This window comes from Cricetulus griseus (genome assembly GCF_003668045.3).
Source record: "Cricetulus griseus strain 17A/GY chromosome 1 unlocalized genomic scaffold, alternate assembly CriGri-PICRH-1.0 chr1_0, whole genome shotgun sequence".
In the NCBI taxonomy this organism is placed as follows: Eukaryota; Metazoa; Chordata; class Mammalia; order Rodentia; family Cricetidae; genus Cricetulus; species Cricetulus griseus.
The window spans coordinates 20,856,355-20,883,507 of NW_023276806.1; the positions used below are offsets into that span (position 1 = coordinate 20,856,355).

The window sequence follows — 27,153 nt, forward strand, 5'->3', positions numbered from 1 at the left end:
CAGTATTTACAAATCAGAAGATTTTGCATCACAATTTGGATGAGGCTTGGGGTGTAACTCAGTTGCTAGAGTACTTGCCTGGCATTCACGATGCTCTGGTCTTGATCCTCAGCTTTGCATAAACTGGGTGTGTGGTCCATACCTGTAATTCAAACACTTGGAAAGTAGAGGCAGGAGGAGCAGAAATTCAAAGTCATTCTTGGCTACATAATTAATTCAGGGCCAGCCTGGGCCACATGAAACCCTGTCTCAAAATATAAAACAAAAGGAACAATTCCTAATTTTCTTTCATTAGCCATACTGCATGTATCCCTAAAGGCAATCACCATTTCATAGCCACAGAGATGGTCCCCAACAATCCTTTTCTGGTTGAATGTCCTCCTATTGAGTGTGGACTGGACTTCATGGTTCACTTTTTCCCCCCAGAGACAGGGTTTCTCTGTGTAGCCCTAGCTGTCCTGGAACCTGCTCTGTAGACTAGGCTGGCGTCAAACTCAGAGATCCACCTGCTCCTGCCTCCTCAGTGCTGAGATTAAAGGTATGCACCCCCACTTCCCAGCCATTGTGACTCACTTTTTAAAAAATTATTTGTTCTTTGTGGCTTTCAGATCATTCATCTCGATACCATTCATCTCCCCATCCAATTTGTTTTTACCCTCTGCCCTTGCAACCTCCCCCCAAAATAAAATAAAATAAAATTTAAAAGAGAAGAAAAAAGAAGAAAGAAAATCTCAGTGTGGTAATGGGGGAGGTCCTTCTGTGCATATGTTTGTCTTATTGGTTAATAAATAAAGCACTGTTGGCCAATAGAAAAGCAAGATGGGTAGTTGTAGGACTAGGAGTTGAGAAGGATTCTGGGAAATGTAGTAAAGACAGGAGTCACCATGTGGTCCCCAGGAGAAAGGACGCATGCCGCTGGCATCCTCAATAAGGTAAGTCTTTACAAAATATATAGATTAATGGCTATGGTTGATAATTAAGACTGAGATAGCAAATGAGAAATCCTAGTCATTGGCTGGCAGTATTGTAACTAACAGAAGACTCTGTTGTTGTTTGGTGGCCCAAGCATGGCGGCAGGGTTTGGGCAACTGGCAGAAAGAGTTATTGTTACAGTGCGGAAGCTGTAGTGTGACAGTGAGTCACACAGTATACCCTTTAGCCCATACATCTTTACTTGCAAGTGTTCATTGCAAAGAGTCATTGGTCTGGTTGGAGGCCTCTGGTTTCTGCTACACCATTGATGCTGGACCCTCACTGGACTCCTTTTGGTTATCCTGTGGTTGGCCTGTGTCGTGGATGGGACTCCACAGGATAACCAAATAGATAATAGGGACTCCACAGGATAACCTCTAGATAGCTTTGTATCTAGAGGATCATAGATGGGATGGATGTTGAGGTGGGCCAAATGGAAGCCCTGGTTCTGGGCCTGGGTAGCTGCAGGGTTGGTCAGCCCAGCAACTTTTCCCCATCCTCACCTCTAAGGTAATCTCTCAGGCATTGCCCCAGTTGTTCACCCCTTGTAGCAATGAGCAAGGGGCGGGGCTAGTTCTCCTGCTTTCAGGTCCTCTGGGCTGGCTCACTCACACCATCAGGGCCAGGAGAGGTGCAGGGCCCCTCCCAAGTGCTGCAGCTGGTGAGGAGCACGGACAGCTCACCTATGCCACCCCTGCCCCTACTGCCAACAGGGTCACCTCTATTGCGCTGCTCAGGTGAGGTGTAGGACACGCTCTTTCGAGTGCTATAGCCAACAGGGGCAGGACAAGTTCTCCTCAGTGTTAGAGCCAGTGAATGGTGGGACCAACTCTGTTCAGCCTCATCCTCTCAGCCTTCAGTGGTAATAGGAGTAATGGACGTCAACACAGTCCATGGCTGCAACAGGGCCACAGACACAAACAGGGGCCTTGGCAGCAGCCCAGGCCCAGACATCACCATGACCCTGGAGTGACAAGGAAGCCACTCACCTCAGCCGACTCCTCACTGACTTCACCTCTTCATATCTGACTCTCTCCACAGGACATGAACCATTCTGTCTCTCTTTCTCTCCAGTACCACACCATATATTTGCTCACCATGATAGTGCCCAACTGCCTGGTGCCTGTGTTTTCTCCTTGCCTCCCAGGGAGGGAGTGTGGGTCTCCTTCTCCCACTCAGTCATAATAACTCTGATCAGGGTCATTTTTTCTCCTTGCCTCCCAGGGCAGGCTCACTTCTACAAGATGTCAGATCTAAGACTAGGTCACAAAAAAGTACATTCCATTTTGTTCTGTCTTCCTTTTGCCAAAAACTGTTAGTGTTTGTTTGTAATTGTAAACTGGTCTCTTCAATTCAGCTAAACTTGGAGGAGAATCAGAAAGCTACGGAACCTGAGGAATTGCATATGTACACAAAAGTCATAGGGTCCTGAGGCTAGCTGGGCCAGAGGGCTGGGGGTGATGCTTCTTTGAACAGAAAGAATGGTCTGGTTTTGAGATAAACACAATTAGAAGTCTTGTGGTACTTAGTTGGCAATGGTGATCTAGCTGGTCTTGACATTGTTGCTCCCAGAGTGCACACTTTCTTCTTCCTGAGCAACACATGCTTGCTGCCTAGTTCCAGCTTGAATGCCATATGTCTGAATGTGATGTGTCTGAAGACTTGGTCCCCAGCCAGTGGTGCTGTTTTGAAAGGAGGTGGAACCTTCTTTAGGAGGTAGAGCCTCACAACAGGAAGTGAACCATTGAACTCCAGGTAGCTGCCACAAAGACATGTGATTGAATTTGCAAATGGCCCTACCCTGATAAGACCACAGACACCTGCATTGTGGCCTTCTCACAGACTCTAGACAAGAATACCCAGTGGGGGCCGGGTGTTGGTAGCACACGACTTTAATCCCAGCACTCGGGAGGCAGAGGCAGGTGGATCTCTGTGAGTTTGAGGCCAGCCTGGTCTCAGGAGCGAGTGCCAGGATAGGCTACAAACCCTGTCTCAAAAAGCCAAAAAAAAAAAAAGAAGACCCAATGCCAGGATCACTGACCCACAGAAACCATAAGTAAACACAATGCTTGTTGTTTTAGTCCAGTAAGTTTGAGGTAAAATTTTTTTACACAGCAGTCGATAACCAATACAGTTGGGGTATTGGTTAAGGGTAACCATCTGTCACCCTTGCTGTACTCTGTGAAATGGTCTTCTATCCACTCAATATCTCCATCAGGAGCCTGCATCATCCCTCTATCCACTCTGGGCTGCAGAAAATGCCTCTGGATTTCTCTCTCCTCCTTGACTCTCTGTTTTTAGCACTCAGTTCCTCAAGTTGTCACGACTGGACTCTAGCAACCGACTCTTCCTTCCTCTGCTTTCCATCATCTTTACCTCCAGTTCATCTCTTCACACTGGAACCAGAAACACTTCCTCAACACTGTCCAAGACAAACCCCCACTTTGGGCCTGGCTTCTAAAGCCCTCTGGGTCTACCCCGCTAGCCTCACATTCCAGCTGTACCTCTTGGCCTGCTTGCTCAAGGAACCTTAAAGTCCTCACTGGTGCCTAAATGTGCCACGCCACCTGTGCATCCTAGGCCTGGTCTACATTAACAGTCCTTCTCCCCCTACACTGCTGGTAACAAGCACCTCATCTTTCTAGAGCCACCTGTTCTGTGAACCCATTAACAAGTCATGTCCTAGGTCATTGACACTGCCTGCTGGTGGCTGGCAGGTGGCTCATCTGCTTGATCATTCTGCTGTCATTCAGCAGGGTCCTTCCAGGGGAAAAGCTACCGAGCTCAGCTCCTCAGTGCCTCTGCCACTCAGCTTTGTGTGTGTGTGTGTGTGTGTGTGTGTGTGTGTGTGTGTGTGTAAACAACAACAAAAAGCCATGCCATCATTTCCCTTAAGGTCACTCTCCAGCAGCTCTGTCACTTGGAGCAGAAGCATCTCCACTGTCTCCTTTCTACTCATCCTTCGGGCCACAGCTTAAATGACACTCCTTAAAAGGCTGTTTCCAGCCCTGAGATTGCCATGGTATATACCCCTTTTGGTGAGACAGGATTATCACTGTCATTACATATTAGTCTGGTGACTAGATTATATTCTAGCTCACTTCACTCCTACAAGTATTCAGTCTTGCTTGTCTCTAGTTTATGCATGGAGAAACTGAGGGATTTGAGCCCAGGCAGTTTAACTTGGGGTCTGTGAACCTGATCCATTTCTTTAATACTTTCTGGTTACTCCCCTCATCCACACACACACATATAAACATGCTATTAATCAGAATTCCATTAAAGGTCCAAGTTGTGTTCCAGAGAGCAACCAGGCATGCAAACACTGGAAACCAACATATTATACTGGGGTTCTTGATCACAGAATGGCATCTCAGCTCAGATAGCCAGACAAGTTGGGCATCCTCTGTGACAAGATCAGATGTCTGCAGCTCAGGAGCACTAAAGCTTCAGGGCTGCTTGCAGCCTTTTCAGTAGACAGTGCAGCTGAACTCCACATCTAGACCTGAGTGCCCCCACTGGCTACTGAGTGGGATCCAGCAATGACCTTGCAAATGCATCAAGTTCTCTTGACAAGAGCCCAGTTGTCTACTGAGCCTCCTAAAGGGTACCACGAACTCTCCATCACCAGCCCAAACCTATAACTATGAGCCAAGCTTTGCTTGAAGGTTTGAGGACAGAGAGGATAGATGATCTATAGGGTCAGGACTCTGCAATCTGGTATCAAGAAGAGCTTGCAGTGACACAGTAGGCTAAAGGCATGTTTGTTGAGTGAACTTGATCAATGAACAGGAGACTTGGGTAGTCCATCTGTTGTCCCAAAGCTGTGTGGTCACAACCCCGATGGAAGGCTCCCTGAGCCATACTCAGGCTTCCTTGACTCTCCACGTCTACCCATGTGATAATTAACACTGTCAGTTTGACAGGATCTAGAATCACCAAGGAGACAGGTCCCTGGGCATGTTTGTGAGGAATTTTCTAGATTGCATTAATGTGGTGGAAAGACCCACTCTAACTGTGGGAGGCATTATTCCATGGGCTGGAATCCTGGCATGTACGCAAAGGAGAAAGCCAGCCGAGCGCCCGTATCTATCTCTCCACTCTGCTTAACCGTGTCTGAAATGTGAGCAGCTGCCACATCCTCTGGCCCCCACACCTTCCCCAACTGTGACACCCTGTACCTTCAAACTGTGAGCTAAAAACAACCCTTCCTTCCTTCCTCTAGTTGTTTTTGTCAGGAATTTTATCACAAAAGCAAGAAAAGTAACGAACAAACCTACATAGTTTCCTATTTCTGGACCTTGGCTCTGTTGAAAGACCTTGAGGGCTTGGGGTTGACCCCTCCTTACCCAGTGTAGCTCTTTTGTGTAGCTCTTGAAAGCTAGATAGATTTACGTGGCTCAGGCTGCTATGCTGTCAGAGAACCTAGAAACTCTTTAATCCTAAGGTAGGTGGTGGCTATGTAGACCATGTGGCTGTACTTCCACCTCGACTCCCAGGCCCTCTCTTTCCCCTTCAATGTCACTGTTTTTTGAGGGGATGAAAAGCTAGACTGTCTTTCTTTGCATGTTCTTTCTTCCTGAACACTGTGTCAGCACATTGCCTTCTTTTCCCGAACATCCCCAAACCTCTGATGGCCCCTGTCAAAAGTGCTGCTTGTGAGCTACCTCTCAGGCTGGATTAAAAGACAGTCCTGAACTAGTGTCGGCCTGTGGCCGTGTGCTGCATTTTTAAAGACCCAGAGAGCTGCTGAGGTATGAAATGGCATATCGTTACAAACGGCTGACCTCCTTTCACTCTGAAAAAAAAAAAAAAAAGATGCTAGCCTCATTATTTATGTGGATTATCTATCCTCTCTTTATAAATCTTGAAGAGAAATTTTCCTCTTCATTGTCTAACATTACAGATTGCTGGGATTCCGTTTCCACACTTTGCAAAAACATTCGCTTCCAAAGGCGTAAGTTAACCCCATAAACAGATGAGCCGGCACTCACAAAACAGGAATCTGCAGACACAGTTGTGCTACTTGCTTGCTGCGCTCTTCCCTGTTTGACGAGTGTCCGTAGGAAGCACAGCACAGTAGGGGTAGGAGAAGCACAGAGGGTGTGGAAGGAGGGTCTGCTGACATCTGTGGTCAGTCGTCAGGCATCTGCTGCTAGCCCTTTACAGACGGAAAAAAAGCTGTGCTAATGAAAAGATTATATAACTGCTTTTTATGTCAGCAGCCAGGCCACTGCTTTCTAAATGGTTAACGTGAGACTCACAGAAAACAACTGCAAAATGGCCAGATTTGCTAGTACTGTTCACCTGACAGTTCAGAGGTGAGGGAAGGCAGATGTATAGCATCCCGGTGTCCAGGTGGGGAGCTGAGAGTCTTAGTTCTGCCATTCTCGGCTCTGGCAAATAATTTGCTCTCCCTGGGCCTCATTTTCTCCATCTCTAAAATAAACACAACTCTATGGAGGTATGAGAGTCACCTTTGAGAATATCAGTGAAGACGCTGGTGGGTTGCTTCTAGGTCTTTAAACCACAGGCTATCCTCTCTCCTCAGCATGCCTGAGGCTAGCCCACTGTCAGCTTTCGGCCGTCTTTCTCCCAGTGTGTAATGTTGTCTCATTCTCGCCCTTCTTGAGTTCTCTTGTGCTTGCTCAGTGCACAGGGAGACAACACATAAGCACAGCTGAAAATGCAAGCATTGGCAGGGAGTGTGAAACATAGGCAGCTTCTTGGTCACCCAGCGGGGTGTGCTCATTAGCATCTTAATGCAGCTGCTGACTGCTCTACGGTTTGGGTTTGGGGAGCACTGACACTTTATCCTCAGCACCCTGCGACATGTTCTCCATGGAGAGCTTGAAACCCCTCTTCCATTCTAGAACCTGCAGGTCTAGAAATGAAGAGTGGAACAGCAGCCAGAAAAGGCTTGTGGCCTGGACAGAGGCTGACCACTTATTGTAGCCATGGGACCACGGGCCTGCACAGAATCCTGTCTCCAATATGACACAGAGAGACGAATAACACATCCTTGGTATGTCAGGGATGACTAATACCAGAATTTGGATCATTTCAGCTTTTTGGTCATGGAATATGAAGATGCAATTCCACTGGTGGCAAAGAGTAGAAAGCGCTCCAACAGGGTCGTGTAGAAGAAAGGAAGAGAGGCGAGCACCTCTGAAAATGTAGAGTGAAAAGCACAATGCATCCTCCTGGAATTAGAGCATCTCCTGTCTTACTCCCTATGCACACGCCTGTACAGACACGTACACACATATGCACACACAGGATTTTTCATTATTTTCCTTTATCATTCTCTACTTGATACAACAATGGCCTCATGGGTTCTGTTTCCCATATAACTTCAATTCATATGTCATGCTATCCTACCATGGACAAAGTCTCAGCTTGGCCCTGCTGACTCTTAGACATACGACTTTCACAGGCACTCATCTGGCTCTGAGTACCAGCACATGTTCAGATAGGCTCTAGAGAGATGCTAAGTTTGGGTCAGGTATGGCGACCACTAGCTGAGCTGCTGATTGGTGAGTGTAGGTCACATGATACTAAGTTCTGACCAAGGGATGAAAACAGGGCCAAGGAAGCCCCAAGCAGAAGATCCAATACAAACAAAACAGAATTCAAATTTTACTTTTACTTTGAAAACTTTTATTTTCATTGTCGTTTCTATGATAATAGAGACTTTATTCAGGTCATTACAACAGTGGGCAAGTCTGAGCTAATTGCACAGACACAGTATGGTATTCCTGATTATGAGTGAGCCTGTGGCAGTCAAGGGAGAACACACTGGTCTCAGAGTCAGACCTGGCCAGAAGTCCAGCACCGAGGGCTGGTGGAGGGCCTGCATCAACACTGGTAGCTGCCTTCCTATGTCTGGGAGTCTTAGCTAAGGTTTCTATTGCTGTGAAGGGACACCATGACCACAGCAACTCTTACAAAGGAAAACATTGAACTGAAGCGGCAACTTACAGTTCAGGGGTTCAGTTCATTATGATCATGGTGGGAACCATGGCAGCACACAGGCAGACATGGTGCTGGAGAAGTAGCCAAGAGTCCTGCATCTTGGCAGGCAACAGGAAGTCTACTGAGACATAGGTGGTATCCTGAGCATAAGAAACCTCAAAGCCCGCCTCCACGGTGACATACTTCCTCTAACAAGGCCACACCCACTCCAACAAAGCCACACCTCCCAATAGTGACACTCACTGTCAGATTATGGGTGTCTGTTACGATAAATCTTTCTGCCAAAAGCCGCGTGAGCCCCACCACCACCTGTGAGCTTTACGCCAGCCGCCCGCCTGAGTTAGGCCCAAAAGAATCCACAGAAACTTGTATTAGGTTCAAAGCTGCTTGGCCAATGACTAGGATTCTCATCTGTTAGCTCAGTCTTAACTATCATAAACCTATATATTTTATAAGACTTATCTTATCGGACGCCTTATTGGCGTCCCTCCTTGCCAGTGGATCACATTGTGCCCCTGGAGCAGGAGCGGAGGGGAAAAGGGGGCCACTTCCTGTTTCCTCGCTTAAATATGAGTCTCCTTGCTATGTCACTTCCTACCTGGATCAGCACTTCTCTACTACATTTCCCAGAATCCTCTTTGACTCCTAGTCCTGTCTAACTTGCTGTCTCACTGGCCAAACAGTATTTTATTTAACAATCAATAAGATAAACATACATAGTACGTTCCCCATCAGGTGTCAGTGACATTCAGACCACCACACTGGGTGTGCTGCACAAAGTGTCTCCCGTACAAAATGATTTCAACAATGTGAGAGGACCTGATATCAAATAATGGAACCCTGTCTGGAGGCATCATGGCTGCTGCTACTTGGTTTGAGATCAGTGATCTAGTGACATTGTACCACTCAATGACAAAGCATGAGGGCCCTGCTGCTCAGTACCTACAACCTTGTGTTCAGTCATCTGAGCTCCCATCTTTAACCCATGTACCCTCATCCCAAAAGCCTCTTGAATGGCCTCAGTTGCCTCCAAAGCACGGCCTATACAGACCGTTTGTGACATTGAAGGAAGAAAAACCTCTGGATGGCTGTCCTCTGAGGAAGGACACCTCACTCCTCCAACGCCTCCATGAGTATAGTTTGGAAGACTGATTTAGGAAGCAGGACATGGACAAAGATAGGAGACAAACTTCAGGAGGCCCTGATATGTGAGGGCTGGGCCAGGAAGTGCTAGGTTCACAGACTATCCTATTTGAGGGCTACATCCTTGTTGGACATGCCAGGTTGGGAAACATGCTGAAGTTCATAGCTGGCGGTCTACAAACTGCCGGGAGAATTCTGCACACAGGTATGAGATGGTGAGAATCCAGCTGAACTAGTTGAACTCCTAGAAAAATGCCAAATCAGGAGTGGACAAAGCAATTCCAGTAATTTACAGATAGAGAAGTCTGTCCAGAGTAGAAAGGTTTGCGTGATGTTAGCATTTTCTCTTAAAGAACACCTTGACTTCCGCTTAGCTTTTACGTGAATTTTTAAAAAGATTTATTTCTTACTTTACGTGTATGAATGTACCCATGCATATATGCACACCACATGCATGCCCATTGCTAGCTGAGGTCAGAAGAGGGCATTCGAGTTCTTGCAATTAGAGTTGCAGAAGTTGCATGCTGCTCTGTGGGTGCTGGGAGTGAACTGAGGTCTTAAACATTTAGCCATCTTTCCAGCCCTGAGCTCTTACCTGTCAGGGATAGATTTAAGGACATTTTATTTATATTCACTTTTCCTGGCAAAATAGAAATAGAAACTTTGGTCATGGCCATCGTTCTAAGAATGCTTTTGAAAGGAGTTACTGTTGCTATTAAACAGTATTTTAACAAGTAATGCACAATAGAAAGAAAGCAAATCTATGGGAAGAGCAGAAATCGTCTACCAGCATCTTAAATACAGCATGCATGGGTCCTGATTATAGGAAGGAGGCCTCGAACAGAGAACCAGGGGCACAGCCTGCTCGTGTCACAGATTTCTCTTAGGGAGTACGTTCTTTCCCGGAGGTGCAAGTTGGAAATATGATTTCCCAAAGGTTTAAAATGCAGTTCCGACGATAATGCCAGACAGCTGGGATAGCTAACTCAGAACAAATTGCTCTTCCTGGAAGTGACAGCAATCAGTCCCTGGAAACATCCTGTCTAGATTCCAGTGTTCAGGAGCTTAATCTGCAAAGGCACTATGCAAACCTGGGCAGGGCTGGTCACGCCTCTCCTTTGGTGGGTGTGTTAAAACAAAGGCACATTCCTACAATCTGAACTCCAGTGTGAAATAATAAAATAATCACTTTAGAAATGATGGGAGGTGGCTGGGCCTAGGTGGTTGGTGCACACTCAGCAGGCAGATGTAGTCAGGTCTTCTTTCAACATGGGGACCAATGTAAAATTATTTTTTGTATTCCTGTCTAAGATAGTTTGTATATTGATACAAATTCAAAATCATATTTGTCATAGTGTGTATGTTCCTATTTTTGTTTACAATATTTTTGTACACAAGTGTAAAATTATTTTTGTCATATTGCAGGTATACTTTGACTTCTGCTTAAGATATTTTGTATATTGATACAAATTTGTCATCTCACACTATAAATTTCTACCTCTGATTAAGATATATTGTTACAATTTTGAGATCATTGTCTTTATGCTGTATACATTTTGAAGCTTTTTTTTATAATGTGAAGCTTTAGTCATTAAGCTATATAGATTATTAAGAATTGCAGGTTAGCAGGGTGTTGGTGGCGCACGCCTTTAATCCCAGCACTCGGGAGGCAGAGGCAGGCAGATCTCTGTGAGTTTGAGGCCAGCCTGGGCTCCAGAGCGAGTGTCAGGATAGGCTCCAAAGCTACACAGAGAAACCCTGTATCGAAAAACCAAAAAAAAAAAGAATTACAGGTTAACAGTCACACATGTTTGTCATGCTTAAGATACACAGAGATGTGCTCCAACATAGATAGTTAATACTCAAAGACGTACAGAATATGGCATTTAAATGTTTTAATAATTTAGAATTCTGTTGACGTGAGATACAACTGCTCCTGGCAGTACTGATTTATCCCCAAGAGAATGCTGGATACCAAAGACACTCCATATGGAGTTTTTTTCTTGTCAAAATTGGCCTATTGGGCAAAGAACTGCCCTTACCTAAACTGCTGACAGTAAGCATACTGTCCAATCTGGACAAACAGGAGACAAGGAAAAGCAACTGCTGAACCTTGCCAAGACACAGTGGGACAGTCTTTTGAATTTTCCTGCTTCTGAAAATGGTCTGTCAGATATTCTAGGCCTATAGACAAAGATGGATGCCCAGTGTTACAGAAAGTCTTTGGGTGACTGTCCAGGTAGCCAGCTGTTTCTGTCATTTCTTACATCTTTTGCAAATCACTTCTTTGTACTTCCTGCTTTCTTGGGTAATATTATTTGCCTCAACAGGTCTTTGATGGGGCTGAAGACTAGATAGTCATAATCACTACCCTCTCATATCTTAGCTAAGGCATAATTAGATACAAGATTTAGACTCTTCAGTATAGGACAGCTATTGGAATAATCTGTCATTTGCCAATTACCTGTAGCCTGGACATTTAGTGTGCGTTTCTTGTTTGCTGTTATCATTGGTGGTAGTTCCATTTTGTGTATGTTATTATCCTTTCTTTCTCCTGGAAATACTTGATAATTGTTCTTATTGTATATAGTTTTCTATTAGGTTTAGAACCTTCTCATGTAGACAAAAAGGGGAAGTGTCGTGGGATTTCAATCCATTTAGACAATGACTTGGGCAGCAAGCTCTAAGGCATGGTCTTGTCTGCTACAACTGATAAGATGTGGGGGGATGGTCTCTCCATCTCTTGCTCTCGAGCTCTCTGGGACAGTAGGATAGGAGCAGGCAGATTGCTGTTGGTGCTCTTTCCCCTTGGGCAGAACAGCTGCAGCAGCATCCAACCTGCCTGTATCTGTGAGTGTTTACCCTTTTTACACATAAATTCTTGTAAACCTTGCCCAGACTCTCATGGATTCTCACTACAGACCAAGCTTCGATGCATGAGTTTTGGGGGACCTCTCACATATAAATCATAATGTGACTAATCTCTTGCAACCGCACACTCCCTGAGCTCCTGATAAACACTGCTTTTCTCTGCTTTTATGAGATAACTTCGTTAGAATCCAGATGAGTGAGACCATGCAATATTTGCCCTTTGGGGCCTGACTTATTTTCACTAGGCATAACATCTTGAGGCCTACTCACCTTGCTGAAAATGACACTACAAAGCAATGAGAAGTGTTTGAGGTGACAGATCTGCTAATTACCTTGATGTGATCATATCCAATGTATATGTGTCAAAATATCCCTTTGTGCCCCAGAAAAAAATACAATTGTTATTTGTCAGCTAAAAATAAGATGAAAAATAAATGAATTACGTATACTTGAACCGTTCCATTGAAATTTGTTCTTGGAAAAGTTGGACCATGAAAACTATGTTGTGGGCCTGGAGACACACCTCAGTAGGGAAGAGAACTTATTGTTCCTACAGAAGACCTGAGTTCAGTTCCCAGCACCCACATCTGGCCAGACAGATTTCAACCACCTTTAACTCCAGCTCCAGGAGATTCAAACTCTTTTTCTGGTCTCTGTTGGTACTCGCACACATATGACATAGTCTCACAGACACATATACACAGAAACCAATACAAATAAAATTTAAAAGAAAAACCATGTTACCAACTAATGATTGTGTATAGCCAAGCCATGAAATGAATATAAAGGAAGAAAAATATATGAAATTCTTAATCTAATTACCATGGGGGTGCTAACTTCATTAATGGATTAATGTATATACTAGTTCATAGTTGAAATGGGCTCTTAGGAAGTGAGGCAGATTGAGACGGTGTTATCTGCTATGGTATGCCTATCTATTCTCTCTGCTTCCTGCTATGAAGTGAGCAGTTTTCCTCTGATGTTCATTTCTGCCTTGTCACAGGCCTAAAAGCAATGCAGTCAAGCAACTATTACTGAAACCATAGCCAAATAAATCTTTCTTTCTTTCTTTTTTTTTTTTTTTGTTTTCTTTGGCAAGATTAGAAGTTCTTTTATTTATTTATTTATTTATTTGTTTGTTTGTTTATTTATTATGAATACAGTGTTCAGCCTGCACCCCAGAAGAGGGCACCAGATCTCATTATAGATGATTGTGAGCCCCCATGTGGTTGCTGGGAATTGAACTCAGGACCTCTGGAAAAGCAGCCAGTGCTCTTAACCTCTGAGCCATCTCTCCAGCTGTAAACCTTTCTTAAGTAGCTCCTCTACACCTCATATATTTTGTTATAGCAGTGAAGACTGAGTAACACAGGGAATTTATTTACTCACCACCCACCTACCCATCCATCCATTTATCCATTCATCTATCTATCTATCTATCTATCTATCTATCTATCTATCTGTCATCTATTCACCGAACCATCCATCTATACATCCATTCATTGCAGTCTTGGAGTCTTCTTTTGTTTTTGCTTTTGTTTTTTGAGACAGGGTTTCTCTGTGTAGCTTTTAAGCCTGTCCTGGAACTCTCTGTGTAGACCAGGCTGGCCTTGAACTCACAGAGATCGACCTGCCTCTGAACTCACAGAGATCCCAGAGTGCTGGGATTAAATGCGTACGCCACCACCACCCGGCTGCAGTCTTGGAGTCTTAAAAGAGGGCCTTGCACACGTTAGATGAATGTTCTACCACTGAAGTATCTTCCTACATAATTTATTTTTAAGTTGATGCCAGGAAACATATGTAAGATATTGTGAAGACATACAGAGAAGGAAATTTTTCCAGTCACTGTTGCTATGTAAAATTATTTATTGGTGTTATAAAAACCCAACATGTCTTTCATAACATTTTCTTCAACAGGAGTCCAGGAACCTAGCTTTGAGCTATTGCAGAGCTTCAGGCGTCTGAAGGCTCTCCTGACTATCAGGTGGTCCTGAGGGTCAAACAGGTTGACACATGAGCTGTGCGGCATAGGGACTTCAGTGTTGCCAGACCTCTCACCTGATGTGTGAATTCCTCAAGAGAGGAAGTACCCAGCAGGGCAAACAGAAACTGATGCTCTTGTATAGTGCAGCCTTGAAAACCACACAAGGTCACTTCTGCCTTAGTCTTTTAGTTAAAGCAGTCATGTCCCCAAAGGAGAGGGGACATAGACACAACCATCTCATGAGAGGAATGCTGAAAATTTTGATTAAAAAAATCACAATAAGTAGATCAACTCTAAGTAATAAATCTACTAGGTACTGTGTTATAATCAGAACTGAGCTCTGATGGTGAAATCTTAGAAACCTGAGTGTGGAAAACATCTCCCAGTTGCCCCTGGGGAAGTTGAGGAAGGAAAGGTTGTTCACTGTCAACTTCCCGTAAGCAATTGGTTAGGGTTGGAGAGAGTTGGCAGGAGGAGGGCTGAGCATTCACTCCCCTAGCACAGATTTCCAGCCGGGTCCTGACCAGAGGAAAGCCTCAGGCAGAGAGTGTTCACAGCAAGCAGCCTCTCAGGGACAGAGCTGTGCCTGGAGATGAATGCAAAGAGCTCAGTCTCAGAAAGAGCATTTTTCCTTGTCATTAAATATTCACTGTGACAACTTGTAATGGTTACATAGATATTTTACTTTGTTTAATTAACATCTTTTTTTCTATTTTTTTCTATTTTCTAATAGCTAAGGAATAGAAAGAAAAAAATCCACAGTTTTGCCAACTAATGCCACTACATAGCCTCTAGTTTCTAGTTCTAGACAAACAATTATACATCTTGCTGTTTCTCCTTAGTGCGCCCCCTTTTGTATTTATCTAGTTTTATATGTATATAACTATACAAGATAAATGTAATTAATATTTGCATGCGTGAATATAATGTACTTTGATCTTACCATGCTAACATCAGTACCCTTTCTTTTCCCAAATAGCCCCCATTGTCTTAAAAAAAAATTCTAGGTATGAGAGAAGACACATAATCCTTAAATTAACTGTATAATAGAATTACGCCACTTTCCTCTTCCCCTTGCTCCCTTCAGCTCCCAAATGCCTTTCCTCCAGCTCCTCCTATGTCCTTCTTCCAGCTCCTTCCATGCCCCCACTCTCAAACTGATAGCTTCTTCTTCATGCATTATCATTGCTAGATGCACACACACACACACACACACACACACACACACACACACACACACATATATATATATATATATATATATATATATATATATTTGCATTTGCATAAGTTTGACAACCAGGATGGACGCTCATCATTGTGATGCCGATCCTGGCTCTCTCAGCAATCATTAGTGCCCATAGCTCTTTATCTAGGGGCAGGACTCTGTGAGATTCTCCCCTTCTACCCTAGCGTGTCTCTTGGTATTGCCGTTGTTCCAGTCAGGTTTGTGCAGCCATTTCTAGGAGAAACTGTTTCCCAGTAGACTTCTTGGGATTCTGATTCTTACCATCTTTCCACCCCCTCTTCCAAGATGTCGCCTGTGCCACAGAGGCAAGTTTTGTGATGTAGATGTATCCACTGGAGTTTGGCTGCTCACAATCATCTTTATATGACCAAATCTGGCCTGTTTCATGTCAGTGATGACCTCCACTTGTCCTTTGAATGAGGAATGTCTCCCACAGGCTCACCAATTTGAACACTGGGAAGGTTCTAGAACCTTCAGGAGGTACAGCCTTACTTGGAGGAAGTAGGTCATTGGGAGTGGGCTTTGAGAGCTTATAGCTTCACTGGACTTCCAGTTTGTGTTTTATCTTTCTCTCCCTCTCTCTGTCCCTCTCCCTCTTTCTCTTCCCCCACCCCATCTTTTAATTAGTTCTTTGAAAAATTTACACAGTGTGTTTGGGTCATCATATTTACCCATTCCCCCACGCTTCCCAGATCCAGCCCCCCTCCCTAACCACCTAACTTTCTAGACTCATTTTTCTTTTAACCCAGCTAGTCTAATTTGAGCTGCCCATCATTCTTAGATATGTGGTCTTCCGGTGGAGTACTGTCAACTTACCATGGGCTGTACTCTTTGCGAGACAGGGTTTCTCTGTGGCTTTGGAGGCTGTCCTGGAACTAGCTCTTGTAGACCAGGCTGGTCTCAAACTCACAGAGATCCGCCTGCCTCTGCCTCCCGAGTGCTGGGATTAAAGGCGTGTGACACCACGGCCTGGCATGGGCTGTACTCTTAAAGAAAACCAATTCTCCCTCTCGAAGCAGCCGCCAACTGCCAATAGCTCCTCAGATAGAGCATGAAATGGTGCTGCCTACATTCACAACAAAATCCCTCACGGGCATGCCTGGATTCCTTTTCTAGGTGATTCTAATTGGTAGTCAATAGAAACCTTGACACTCCAGAGCCGAAGGACTCACAAGGCCTCAAACAACAAGACCCTTGCCCTTGTCTCCAGACTCCTTGTCTCCTGCTATACCATCCCAGTCAAGTGATTCTCTATACAACTTGACCGCCTTGAACACATTCCATGCTCCTGCCTGGTTCACTCTTCCGTAGTGAGGTATGCCTCTGTGGTGGTCTGAATGAAAATGGCCACCTGTAGACTCATAGGGAGTGGCATTATTGGACGTGTGGCCTTTTTGGAGGAAGTGTGTCACTATGGATTGGGCTTTGAGGTTTCAGAAGCTCAAGGCAGGCCTAGTGGTGTGCACACTGTCTCTTCCTACTGTTGGCCAGTCAGGATGCAGAACTCTCAGCTACCTCATCAGCACCATGTCTGTCTGCATGCTGCCATGCGTCCTGCCATGCTGAGAATGGACTAAACTATGAACTGTAAGCCAGCCCCAACCAAATGCTTTCCTTGATAAGAGTTGTGGTGGCCATGGTGTCTCTTCACAGCAATAGAGACCCTAACTAACTAAGAGAGGCTCGATTTGACTTCATGATGAAAGCGTCTGGAAGTGGTCTCCATTAGTACCCACCTCACTCACTGGCTTCTCTTGTAGCATTTATCAGGATCAGCCAGTGTTTTTGCTTTGCCGATCCTAAAACTACAAGCAATCCATTAAGACCTCGGGATACTGAGTACAGAGCATTATATGCAGGAGGGTCAGGGAGTGCCTTCATCACACCACACCCAAAACTAGACAGTGAAGGCAGGCGCTGGAAAGATGGCTCAGCAGTTAAGAGCACTTGCTGCTCTTCCAGAGGACCCGGGTTCAATTCTCAGCTCCCACACTGGGCAGCTCATAACTACCTATAAAGCTTCAGAGGATCCAATGTCTTCTAGACACTGTAGGCGTGGTACACATTGTGACACACATGCATACACTCAGGAACACATGCATACACATTAAACAAATAATGAACCTTGCGGGAGAAAGCACACAGACTCAATTATGTGTTCCCTGATAGGCATGGACAGCCAGTGTTCTTAGGTAATGAGGCCTCCTTCCAATCACACAGTGGTAAGGAGGGGGAGCATTGGTTTAAACTAGAAAACTGACAAAAACACTTCAAGTTTTATTTTCAAAGGAAACAACGTGCACATCTTTCAGAGAATTAACATTCCCCAAGAGTGTGATCTGGGAGCTTTGCGAGCTTGATTTATTACAAGTTATAGAGAAAATGATCCCAAGTTCATGAGTTTTCATCTGCTTCTCTCCTGCTAATACCACATTCTATGAGACAGTGGAGGAAGCCAAAGCAGACGTTAAATAATAGATGTTCCGTTAAGTAAAGCAAGACCCCGCCCAACTCAGAGATGTGGGAGAGCCACATTGTGTCCTCACAGGAAGATTTTCCTCAAAAGTCATGACAATGTCACTGTGCTAGATAGAACCTCCTTCCTTTCAGGGAAATGTGTCTGCCCAACATTTTGCTGCCCATTCTGGTGTGGGGAGGTTGCACCCATACTTTAACTATTGAAAATAATTTGAGTTTATAAATAATTCTTTATAACCCTGTTTTATTTGTTCTTTGGGGGGTTAAACCAAAATTAGGGTTGCTATCTCATATAAAGATAGTTCTCTTTTTGGTTTTTTTAAGGATGGCCATGCGCTTTCCATGGCTGTATACTATTTTACACTCTTACCGGCGGAGAATAAGGCTTCTTACATCTCCGTGTTCCAGCAGCCCTCCTCTTCCTCCTCTACTTCCCTCTTTCTCTTTCCTATTTATTTATTTAGTTATTTTTGATAGCCATCTTCCATTTCTGCAGATTTAATCTGCATTTTACCAATAATTCATGATCTTGACCATGTTCTTAAATATGTAGCAGGTGATTGTAGGTTTTTGGAGGAATTATTTTCAACCCTTCTGGCCATTTTTAAATTGAGTGATTCGTGATTTGGGAGTTCTCCACTTATTGCAGATAAGAAACACTTATGATGTCCCGACTAGTTTTACGTCAACTTGACATCAAGGTAGAGTCATCCTAGAGGAGGGAACCTCAATAAGAAACTGCCTCGGTAAGATTGGCAAACCTGTTGGGTGTTTCCTTAATTAGTAATTGATGGGGGAAGGCCCAGCCTGTTGTGGGTGGAGCCATCCCTGGGCTGGTATTCCTGGGTTCTACAAGAAAGCAGGCTGAACAAGCCAGAAGGAAAAAGCCAGTAAGTAGCACTTCTCTCTGCGTCAACTCCTGCCTCCAAGTTCCTGCCCCGCTTAAGCTCCTATCCTGACTGCCTTCCACAATAAGGAGGTACATGGTGATATATTATTTATGATTTATTAATGTTTCAAGCTGAAGATCAGAAAAGCAAAACAGCTGGCCACTAGCTCTTACCTCTACCTCAGACCGAAAGGTGATCCTGGCTCCACCAAACCTCAGACTGCAATCCCAGACTGCTATGCTCTCCTCAATGTAGCCGGAGAATCCTGAGACTGACTGCTGAAAACCCTGCTCCTATCTTTTATATCTCTCTAGTGCTGGGATTAAAAGCATGAGCTCTTTTTAGACTAATTCAATCTTCTGTAGCCTTGGATGGTCTTGAACTCAGAGAGATCCATCTGTCTTTTCTGAGTCCTGGGATTAAAGGTGTGTACCACCACTGCCTGATTTCTATAGCTTGAGGCTGACTTTGCTTTCTGAATCCTCAGGCAAGCTTTAATAAATCATAAATAACATATCACACAGAGGTGTAAGCAAAATAAACCTTTTCCTCCTCAAGTAGCTTTTGATCATGGTGTTTCATCACCCTAACTAAGACATATATTTTTTGTAAATATGTTTTCTTATTTTGTGGGGTACCTAGCTATCCTATTTTTGTTTGTTTGGTTTGGTTTTTCAAGACAGAGTTTCTCTGTGTAACAGTTCTGGCTGTCCTGGAACTCTCTTTGTAGACTAAGCTGGTCTTAAACTCATAGAGATCCTCCTGCCTCTGCCTCCTGAGTACTGGGATTAAAGCTGTGCACCACCACAGTCAGGCTGTTAATAGAGTTTTTTGTGTAGTTCAGTGTATCTATTTTTCATTGCCTAGTTTTTGTTTTATCCAAGAAATCATTCCCAAATTTAATGGTGTATAGTTTTTACTATATTTGCTTCTGGGAGCTTTATGGTTTTAAGTGTTTGTTTCGTTTTGAATTAACTTTTGGCTATTTCGTGTGATTATTACATATACTATTCAGTGGGAGTCCGATTTCATTCTTTGCTCATGGATATCAGAGACTTTCCTCCTTCAGAGGATGTCTCCGCACACTTGCCAAGACCATTTGCTTATACATGCAAGGATCTCCGCTCTACTCTGTAGGTCAATATGTCTGTCCTTATGCCAGTATCACACTGTTTCGGTTACTGTGGTTTTGTAGTAAAATTTTAAAGTCAAAATGTGTGAGCCTCACCCTCTCGCTACAGATTTACTCCTTATAATGACCATTGTGACTATTCAGAGTGCCATGAGATGTCACATAAATGTTAGGATGGGCTTTCTTCCACAAGACCATGGGAATTTGGATTGAGATTGATTAATCAATAGATTAATTTGGGCCGTGTTGTGGTTTGAATGTGAATATCCTCCATAGGCCCATGTGTCTGAACACTCAGTCCCCAGATAGTGGTGCTGTGGCAGGGTTGGAGGACCTTTAGGAGGTGGAGTCTCACTGGAGGAAGTGGGTTACTAAGGGTGGGCTTTAAGGTTGTCTAGCCCTACTCCATTTCCAGCTCTTTCTCTGCTTCCTGAATCCTACCAATGCACTGTGACCAGCCAGCCTTCCACTCTGGCCACTATGCTTTTTCTGTCATGATGGTATGTATCCCTTCAAACCATAAGCAAGGTAAACCCATCCTTCCTTAAATTGACTCTTGTCAGGAATTTAGATGCAGAAAGTAACTAATACAAACAGTATTGACATTTTAGCAAGGTGAAGTCTTCTATTTCACTAACATGAGATAAATTTCCATTTATTTCTTCCATTAATGTTTTATATTTTTATTTATATAACTCTCATCTTGGTTAATCCCTAAGTATTTTGTTATTTTTGATGCTCTAACAAATTGGATTACTTTTGAAATTTCCTCTTCAGATTGCTTGTTGTTAGCGTATAGAAATGCAACTACCTTTTATATACCAATGTGTGTCTAGGGATGTGTGTGGTGTGTGCGCATCTGTGCAGGTGTATAATCATTAGGATTTTCTATAGAAAATCCTCATCTGTGAGGAGAGGTCATTTTATTCCCTTCCTGAATTTATTTAAAAATATTTATTGACTATATTTCCCCTTTGTTTTTTACTGCTTTTCTCTTTTCTTTCAGCTATTATGCCTAGAGCGTCCAGTTTGTACTGATAAAAAGTTTGGAGCAAAGGCAACCCTAATTATTCATCTTTTTATAGGTAAAGTTTTTGGCCTATAGCATAATGTATGATGTTAACTGTTAACTTCCCTATATGCCTATTACAGTACAGTACCTTCTATTTCTGGTTTATTGAGTATTTTTATCATCAAGTATATTAAATTGAGTTAAATTCTTTCTTTCTGAATCCATTGGTATAATTATTTTATTTATTCTGGTAATGTGTATTCATTGACCAATTTTAATGGGTTAAACTATTCTTGCAAATGATACTAAGTTCTTGTGGTGCTTGAATAAGAATGCTCACCCACACACATATACCATAGGCTCATATATTTGCATGCTTAGTCCCCTGTAGCTGGATGTTTTCTGCCCTTCCCAGTTAGCTGAGGCAGTACAGCATGAGACCCTTAATCTCAGGGTTGTGGGTTCAGGCCCTACACTGGGCACCACATGTGGCTGGAGGTTTCTTGTCCCAACTGCCAGTTCCCAAACAATTACTCCAAGGCTTAAAATTAACATATAGGGGAGGCCTTACCCTATATGTAAGGCACAGAATCAACATCCAAGACTCCCCTAGGTAGTCAACTAAGTCTGTCCCATCATCTCATTCAGGCAGGACAAAGGCCCTCCCCCCCATCCCCCTGTACCTAGGCTGAGCAAGGTATCTCTCCATATAGAATAGGCTCCACAGAATCAGCTTGTGCGTTAGAATTGTTTGGCCAATGGCTCAGTCATATTATTGACTGACTAGCTCTCACAATTAAATTAACTCATTTCTATTATTCTATTTTTTATCATGAAGCTCGTGGCTTCTTACCTCACTTCTTGCTTCCCTGGTGGCTACATGGCATCTTCCTGACTCCACCTTCTTTTTCTTCTCATCTTTGGATTTTCTGCCTGGTTCTATTCTACTTGGCCATTGGCCAAATCAGCTTTATTTACCAACCAATAAAAGCAACACATATTTGCAGCATGCCGAAAGATAGCCCACATCAGTCCCCAGTGAAACTATTTGGAAGGATTGGGACAGTAGCTCTCAACCTTCCTAATGTTGTAACCCTTTAATACAGTTCCCCATGTTGAGCTGATCCCATCCGTAAAATTCTCTTTGTTTCTATTTCATAACTATAATTTTGCTACTGTTATGAATCAAATGTAAATCTCTGGTGTGCAGGATATCTGAGTCCTCCAAATTCGCTGTTAAATTTAGTTTGCTAGTATTTTGTGGAAGAATTTTACCATATAGTGCCTAAAAGATATTAGTCTGTAGTTTTCCTTTCTTGTAGTGATTTATCAGAGTTTTGATCAGGGTAACACTAGTGTCATAGAGTGATCTAATAAATGTTTCCTTCTCTTCAAGTTTTTTTTTTTTTAAATTTAGAAGAATTGGCATTAGTTCCTCATTAAGTGTTTGGCAGAACTCAGGAGTGAAGGCACTTGGACAGGGACTTTTGTAGGAAAGTTTTTGATTACTGATTATGTAACGAATAACAGATCATCAAAGTATATTGAAGCAAAACCTCACACCACTGAAAGGAGAAATGGAGTCCTACAATAGCAGCTAAAGACTTCAATAACATGTTCTCAATAATGGCTCTAATAATCAGACACAGTATAAGTGTATTTGTAGTAATGCATCTGTTGTAGGCCTCTTCCTATGTCTTTGTGATTTCTCCTGAGGAGAATTGGTATTCAAGAACTGGGCCCTTTCTTATTGGCTACTTAGTGTGTTAGCACATACAGCTGTTCACAGCACTAACTTACAGTGCCTTTGTTTCTATAGTGTTGGTAGTATTTTTGTATTTCTGATTTTAGTAATTTCAATCTTTTCTCTCTTTTAGGCTAAATTGCTAAAGGCTGTTTAGTCATTAATCTTTTCAAGGAAAATTCTTTTGGTCTCACTGATTTGCCCATTGTTTCTCAATCTTTCATTCCATTTACCTCTGCTCTTATCTTTATTATTTCCTTTCAGTGGATAGTTTTGGAACTGGGTTGCCCCTCTTTTTTCCAGTTCCTTAAATTGGAAAGTTGGGTTCTTGAGTTGAGACTTCAGTTTGGGATCTGTTTGTTTATTTTTTAACATAAGTGCTCATCGCTATAAATTCCCCCTCAGTTTGTTCTGCTTTTAATACATGCTATCGACATCAGGTGTGTAATGATAAGTCTTTCCGCCAGCCACCCACTTTGGCTGCAATGTTAGGACCCCCCCCAAATAACACAGAGAGACTTATATTAGATACAATGCTATTGGCCAATGATTAGGATTTCTTATCTGCTATCTCAGTCTTGACTATCAACCATAATCTATATATTTATAAAGACTTATCTTATAGAGGATGCCAGTGGAATGTGTCCTCTCTTCCTGGGATCACATGGTGACTGTGTCCCTCTCCTACATTTCCCAGAATCCTCCTCCTCTCCTAGTCCCGCCTAACTTGCTCCCCTATTGGCCAACAGTGCTTTATTTATCAACCAATAAGATAAACATACACAAAGAAGGGCCTCCCCCATCACAGGTGTATTGCTTTTTCATTTTCATCCAGCTCTAAGTGCTTTGAAATTTCTCCTGGGATCCTTTTTTTAACCCACTGGTTGTTTAGTAATGTGGTGTTTAGTTTCCCTAAATCCGGGACTATTCCAGTTTTACTATAGCTACGGATCTTTAACTTCATCTTTTGTTGCTATCAAGGCTTCTAAATTCACTGAGACTTAATCTGAAGAATAGCATATGAGGCAGAGGAAACTGGGTGACTATTATCTTGGGGTGTGTCTCTGAGAGGGCTGTCAGCTCCAGCTCCAGCTCACTGCAAGTCCTCTCCCTTCCCTTGTGTCTGCTCTTCTATTCATTACTGAAAGTGAGGTAGTTATGCTTCAAACTACAATCAGAAGCCTATGTTTCCATTCTGTTGTTATGGAATAATATGTTTATACACTGTGAAGATGCATCTTTGCCAAGGCACCTTCTGATTGGTTTAATAAAAGAGCTGAATGGCCAATAGCTAAACAGGAAGAGGTTAGGTAGGAGATCCAAACTGAGAGGATTGATGGGAAGAAAGACAGAGTCACAGAGTCAAGAGGAGATGCAGAGGAAGCAGGAGATGATGGTGCCATAGTGAGATAAAGTACCAGAAGTGAAGAGTGTACACACAAGGACCATGGCAACTCTTATAAGAAAAACATTTAATTGGGGGTGGGAGGGCTCACTTACAGTTTCAGACGTTCAGTTCATTATCATAATGGTGACATGCAGGCAGACATGGTACTGACGGAGTAGTTGAGAGTCCTATATCTTGCAGGTAACAGGAACTCAACTGAGACACTGGATGGTATCCTGAGCATAGGAAAACTCAAAGCCCTCCCCCACAGTGGCACACTTCCTCCAACAAGGCCATATCCACTCCAACAAAGCCATGCCTCCTAATAGTGTCACTCCCTATGAGATTATGGGGGCCAATAACATTCAAACTACTACACCATATGAGGCCCTTAATAGTGGGAATTCATTTCCATCAACAGTTTCAGAGTCTTAGGGCATTGTTGGGAGCTATACAGCTTGGCATGAACCTTTAGGTCAAACTTGGCAAGCCACAGAGTTATAGAACTGTCTTTTGATTATAAATGGCTTCTAGAAGCATGAGCACTCAGAAGGAACAACATGACCCCCTTTACCCCATACTACTGACTATATAAGCTACCCTGGAAAAAATAAAATTTGCCACTTGATCAGAATCCTGTCTTGTGGTCATTCTCTCGAGTCTCTTGTCCCCATTCCCCTCCCTGGACTTCTTGCTCTAGGTTGCTGTCCCAAGGGTCGGGACAACTACAGGGCATGGCTTTGGTGTGTGAACATGCTCACATATAAGAAAGGGGAGGGCTCACTCCATCTTTCTCTTGGGTGGTAGTCTGAGCATCCTGCATCAAAGCATCCTGTACCTCCAGGGGCAGAAGACCATGGTGACTATTTACCTTCATTGTGAGAGTGCTTTCCAAATAAATATCTGTTGTTCTTTTATTCAGGCATTTGTGGACTTCCTTTATTTGCCCACATTTGGTGCCCATGTGACATGTTTCCCAGACCAACCCCAGGCTACTGGGCCTAGGCAGCTTCCTCGAGGCCAAAGCATGGGTCCCAGAGTCTGCCGCCTTCTGCCCACCTGGCTTCATTAGCCCAGAGTTCCTTCAGTGAGAGGGCCCGCTCCTGCCTACCTGTGCTCCACAGCTGAACACATTTTCCCTGGGGAAGTAGAAGGAGGTCATCCATATGCCTTGATTCCCTTTACTTAAATAATCAAACAAGGGCAAATCCTGCTTTGGATCATTCATTGTTCACTGTCTCCTGATTCCTTTGGTCTGAGCCACTTCTCTAAACTCTCTTTCCCTTCTTTTGCTGCTTTGTCACCAAACACTACTTACTCCGATTATGGAAGTGTGCGCTTTCCTCATAGGGTGTCATGATTCTTACAAGTTTGTGGCCTCATTTATCCAGTGTTAGTTCCACAAAACCATTCCGAACTCTCATGGAAGAAGGCACAAATATAAACAGTCTGAGGGCTAGTGTGTTCAAGGATAAATGATGGAAGCAGGACTCCACAGCATTCCAGGGCTCTGTGTTGACTTCACAGCTGCTACTCCTGTGGTACCAGGAACTGAACTGAACACAGGCCTTGAATAGCCTAGGCAAGTACTCTGTCACCAAGTGTCACCGTCTAGCCTTACTTATATTTTTAAAAACTAGCAGCTTCTTGAAAACAGAAGACTCCAATTTATTTCATTTTATTTTTATTTTGTTTATAAGTGTTTGCCTACATCTATATGTGTGTATATGTATATGTGTGTGCATGTATATGGTGATATGCATTATAAATTGTGGCAAGATATATGACACATATATGTGGCAATACATATTTTTATGATAATATACATGTGTGTGTCTGGTACCAGCAGAGGTCAGAAAAGGGCATCAGATCCCCTAAAACTGGAGTTTCAGATGGTTGTGAGTCACCATATGGACACTGGGAATCAAACACAGGTTGTCTGCAAGAGTTACCTCTCCAGACCTCTCTTTAATTCATTTTTTAAAACACTACATGAAATGAGCATCCAGTGTTGGGTTCTGTATTGCTTTAGTTTCCTGAGTCTGTGCTGCCACTAATGAAACGAAGGCAAGCTGTTCAGACTGGGTTTCCTGCTAACCCTGCAAACTGTTAAAGACCTAAGTCAGGCACAGTGGTACACATCATCAATCCCAGCACTTGAGGTAGGAGGGTTGCAAGTCTGAGACCAGCTTGAGCTACATAGTGAGACTGTGTCACAGCAAACACACACATCCTGGGAAAATCAGCAGGTCACGTCTCACCGTTTTAGTCACTGACTGCAAGCGGGATCGATGCGAGGAAAGCATTGTCACCACAAAGATTTGGTTTCCATGGGGAGACGATGAGAATGGATATTGAATGAATGTTTGCTGTACAACAGGACCCTTCCAATTGTTTTATATGTGCTGTCTTATGTCATATTGTTAAGATGCTATGAGACATTCATCACTGTGACCTGTTTATAAAAGAGGAAGTGGAGAGGATAAATAGTTGTCCAAAGTCGTGTGGACAGGAAGTCATGGGGCTGGGTGCTTAGCAGTCGAATTCCTAAGTTTATCTTCCGGCCACAAGATCATCACTCCATCCACCCCACCCCCCACCCTACCCCACCCCACCCCATGCTCATGTGCACATGTGTAAAGTTAGTTTTTCTTATATTAGAACTTGCTTTATATTGAATAATACCTTAATGTCATCATCAACTGGCTTTATTACTTTGATGGAATACAGAGTCCATTTTAGGATCCTATTAGAGTGCCGAAAGTAGGAGAGAAAACATGCATGTTTGTCCTTCAGAGATGAAACCTGACCTGTGTCTTCCATGCAATGGGTGATTCATGAATGAAAGGAATTAAATAGTGTATCTGTTTAGGTGACTCTGTAGGAGGAGGCTAACAGCTGGCTCGGGACCAGTCCAACATGCAAATTAGTAACATCCCTATGAGCCAACCAGAAGTCTGCCAGAAGGCCTGGAGACCGCTGATCTCATGATGGCTTGGCCCAATGAGAGAGAGACAACACAGCATTCCAGGTTGGCACCACCCCTGGATCCTGACAGGGTATAAAATGTCTGCTCATACCCTCAATAAAGGAGTTGGCTTTTGCTCTTCACTTGGCTCCCGAGTCTTGGATGTTGATTCTGTGCCTTCTCGACCCCTCACCAAAAAGGCTACCCACTTGGATTCATCCCTTGCAACATGACTCCTTGAGCTGAGAGAAAATGAGTATTAAAAAACGTCTAGTTGTTATTTATAAAAATCACTGCTGAGCAATGTGGTGCATGCCTTTAATCCCAGCACTCAGGAGGTAGAGG

At 43.4% G+C, this 27,153-nt stretch overlaps 1 long non-coding RNA gene across 1 annotated transcript; it reads left to right on the forward strand.

Annotated features, from left to right (window-relative positions):
* Window positions 1-871: 871 nt before the first annotated feature.
* On the forward strand, window positions 872-26,951 carry LOC118239573. The gene is made up of 2 exons (XR_004772078.1): window positions 872-932; window positions 26,713-26,951. It is a non-coding gene; the product is annotated as an uncharacterized LOC118239573 (long non-coding RNA).
* Window positions 26,952-27,153: the final 202 nt, after the last annotated feature.